The following is a 4,417-nucleotide window of genomic DNA, read 5'->3' as shown; positions in this document are numbered from 1 at the left end:
TGTGTGTGTGTGTGTGTGTGTTTGTGTGTCTTTCTGTTATCTCCCTCTTTTTTTTCCTTCTGTTTTTAATGGAATCAGGTTATGTAAGGAGGGTATATACTAAGGACAAAGAATTCTTGTGCCCAGAACTAAAAGATGCTGAGCTAGCTTCTTCCAAGTCCTAAGCCACCCCTAGGTGGGTGGTACATCAATCATTCACTTTTATCAGCCTCCAGGCACTACTGACATAGTCATTTAATAAATTCTACCCTGGGAACCTGGAAATGGGATTGCCTGACCTACTGTAGATCAGTACCTTTTGAACTTCAGGAGAATCTACCTTTTATTTCTTTCGATGTGAGTGGCAAATTAAAACAAGGAGTTCCTTAATTTATTTTAGTATCAAACAGTAACCCCTGAGATGTGCAGAGACGATACTCACATTCAAGCAAAATACTACATAACCAGCAGTGCCTCTTTTATTACTTGTGGCCCCTGGTTGGCTTTTCCTGCTCTTGGCTCAGCATCTTAATCCATACAATGTGACCCTTTGCATTTGTAACTCCTGTTGTTCAGTAAGGGAAATAATGTTGCCCATCATGCCACCATAGGAACATTTGTTCCATGTGGAGAAACTACCTTTTCATTAAGTACCTTCTAAATATTTTACTTCAGTGGGAGGGAGAAAAAGTTAGGCATCATTTATATGGCATTAAAATTTCTAACTCCTTAGCAAATATTAAAAGAGAAGTAGTATGATTGGGGAGATTTATATGTTCAAACAGAAAAACTTGAATGATTTAAAGATTTTGGGGTTGCATAAATAAAAACTGCTTCATTAGATGTAAAATATGAGGTTCTACAGGTCTGGAAAAGTAAGTCAGCTTATTTCAAGTGGATTTTTGTTAGCTAAATTGATAAAACTTTGAAGCTGGATGATAGTTAATTTTGAAACCAAATTAGTGGAAATAATACAGTCCTAAAATCAACATCATTCTTTGCTTTTTGTTTATTGTTGTTTGTTTGTTTAATTTTTTGATTGATTTATGACTACATGATCATTGCTCTATCACCTTTTTTTTGGATCTCATCCTCATCCATAAAATACAAGATTTAATGTAAACCTTCATGGGTCATTTTATATTATGGTATTTAATTTATCAGTCCTGTACCTTATGAACTCTCTGCCCTTGTTATTATTAGCACTGATATTTGAGCATTGCTCAGGTTCTACCATCTGCAATTTTCCTGCAACTTTGAGGTTGGCTGAAACACTTTGACTAGCTCTTGCAAATTAAAATTTCTATAAGACTTTCTTCAAGTAGATGTGGGCCATAACACCCATTTTCCAGAATGAGATGTTTTACAACTAGTTTTCTCTGGTGCAAACCTATCAAAAAATTCAAAATAAAGACTCCTCTAAAAGATTGAGCTTCTGAAACATTTTTATGAATAAGATAAAAAATGTATGTATGAAAATGAGTGAGCAATACATATTTGTTTTATTAAGACAGTATTTGAGAAGTCATTGATATAAAAGCATGAGTTATTTTTGTTGACATTCTAGCTTTTCTAGTAAAGATTACCACTAACTTTTATAGATTGTTATTCTACAACTAAATCTGTTAAATAAGACCACTGTTTTGATGTAATTCTTGAGTTAAATGTCATTTTGTTCACAGTCACCAAAATATAGTACAGAAATAAAGGAAACAAAATTAATTAAAAATTTTTCTGAAGCTTAATAAGATTACAGAGGCCATATATTTGAGAGAAATCAGGACTGGGAGTGCATGGAAAGAACTGGAGGGAAGAAAAGGAAGGATCAAAACAGTACAGTTATATTTTAATTTCCAAAAGTGAAATTATTATTAAAAACAAGGAGACAAAATAAGAAAACAAACAAAATAAGAATCAGTGATTGTACAAAACAGGCCATATTCAAGAAAACACCCAAGGCAAACATATTTGAAAATTATGTGGTATAATTTTTGACTCTTACTAGTCACAGAGCAGATTGAGGTAATCCTTTTATACGCTTTTATAAGGTGACATTTTACATTTTGGTTAAAAGACAGGCAGATATAAAAAGATATAGGCAACTAATTGTTGAAGGTGGCTGCTTGTTTGTTTCTGGCTGCTAAGACTCCTGAAATAATCACAAAGAGACTATATTATTTAAATCACTGCTTGGCTAATCACTTAAGAGTATTGCTAGTTAGCTATTTTATTTTTGATTAACACATTTCTATTATTTTATATTTTACCGCACAGGACTTGGCCCACCTACAAGGTTCCAGTGAGCAGCTTGAGTATTTGTCCTGTTGTGGATACATGACATTGCTCTGACTCTGCCTTCTTTCTCTCAGTAGTCAGTTTAGTTTTTCCTGCCAATCTCCACTCTGCCAAGCCATTGGCTGAAAGTAGCTTCTTTATTCATTAACCAATAAAAGCAACACACATACAAAAGGACTTGCCACACCAACTACTGAGCAAGGGAAAATCAGGCATCCCTAGAGGTGAACCACATAACTGATTAATCAATAATAATAAAGGAAATCAATGAAAATTATGCCCTGGCAATACAGAAGCATGCATGGGAAGCACATATATGGCAGTTGTTCTGTTGAACTTGTCCATATTGGGTTTCATGGTCTCAGCTGATGAGGATGACTTTCCAGGTGTCTCCCTCATCCAATACTAATGCTCAACTCTAAATACATATGCCTCTGAGAAAACTTAAATTAACTTAAAATGCTTTATTTGTATGTATTTATGCATGTAACAATAATAATTAAAGAAAAACTAAAACAATAGAATACATGAGAGTAGGGAGCTGGGAGGTAGAGGAAAGGCAGCAGTGTGGGGAACAAAATACTGTTAAAAGAAAATAAAGATCACCAAAGTATATTATTATATAGATGTATAAACCACCATAATAAAATACAGTGTTTTATACAACTAGCAAATGCTAATAAAATGGGAAAAAAAACAAAATATTTTTTTTAGAAATCAAGCAACTATGTTTTGACAAAGCAGATAAATCTATGAGATGGAGGAAGGTCATTGATTAAAGAATAAAAAACTGCTTGGCCCTTATAGGTTAAAACATGGGTGGGTGGAGTAAACAGAACAGAATGCTGGGAGGAAGAGGAAGTGAGCTCAGAGACACCATGCTCCCCTCTCCCGGGAAGACGCACGCGATTCAGCTCTGACCCGGGATGGACGTAGGCTAGAATCTTCCCCGTAAGCGTACCTTGGGGTGCTACACACATGATTGGAAATGGGCTAGTCCAGGTGCAAGAGTTAGCCAAGAAAAGGCTAGATATAATGGGCCAAGCAGTGTTTAAAAGAATACAGTGTCCGTGTAATTATTTCAGGGTATAAGCTAGCCAGGTGGCCAGGGTGCTGGGGACACAGCCCCGCCGCTCCTATTACAACAGAATGGAGCCCAGCTATGTGGACAACTGAATCCACTGAAAGCCTGAGAAAGCTTGGGAAAGAGTAAAGCATGTTTTCTTGGTAGCAACAATTTCTCGGGTCTACTCTGCTTGCTAGAGGCAAGCAAGCTCTCTCATGTAAGAGAGGCTTCCTGACTCAGCTTTAGCTGCAAAACCCTGCAGCTCATTAAGAGGTAATGCCACGAAACACTTAAAAGGTGTTGACGTAAAGCTGAACACATGCTTTTCGGTTTTCAGCCGTAGCAGGAAAAAGCTGCGCCATTTAAAAATGCAGGCTTTCTGGGCTGCCCTGCCAGGGCAAACTCTGACTCTTTTACGCAGGCGGTTTGTGCGGTTTACAAGCACAGGCTGCTGAAGCTCGCTTGCTGGCAGAGACCTTGAAATGCCATAGAGTTGTGGCAGTAAACATGGCTACAGCCAGTACCTCAGCCATGAGGCTGGAAAGCTAAGGAATGGGCTGGATCTAGCTGCCAAAACCACAGCTTTAATCCCACCCATATTGCTCAGTAATTTAAAGGCTTGTGTGGTCAGAAAAAGAAATATATACAGTAAAGAGAGATTCAAAGACAAAGAAAATTTCTAAATGGTTTACTGTGTGTTAAAAATATATGCAGGCTAAAAGTTGAAGTTCTTAAAGTAAAAAAAAAGGAAGAGAGTTGTTCGGTGTGGTAGTACACACCTTTAATCCCTACACTTGGGAGGCAGAGGGAGATTGACCTCTGTGACTTCTAGGTTTGGTAGCACACACCTTTAATCCCAATGCCTGGGAGGCAGAGACAGGCTGATCTCTGAGAGTTCAAGGACAGCCTGGTCTACAGAGTTATTCCAGGTCAGAGATACAGAGAACCTGTCTCAAAAAGCAAAAATTAAAAATAAATAAAATAGAGGTTAAAATAAAATGCACAAAGATGGGATATACAAAGAGAATTTTGATACTGTATGCTATTATGCTCTGTTTGAATCGTTTGAATGCTGAG

This window comes from Microtus ochrogaster, chromosome X, assembly GCF_000317375.1.
Source record: "Microtus ochrogaster isolate Prairie Vole_2 chromosome X, MicOch1.0, whole genome shotgun sequence".
NCBI classification, from domain to species: domain Eukaryota; kingdom Metazoa; phylum Chordata; class Mammalia; order Rodentia; family Cricetidae; genus Microtus; species Microtus ochrogaster.
This window is presented reverse-complemented; position numbering follows the sequence as displayed.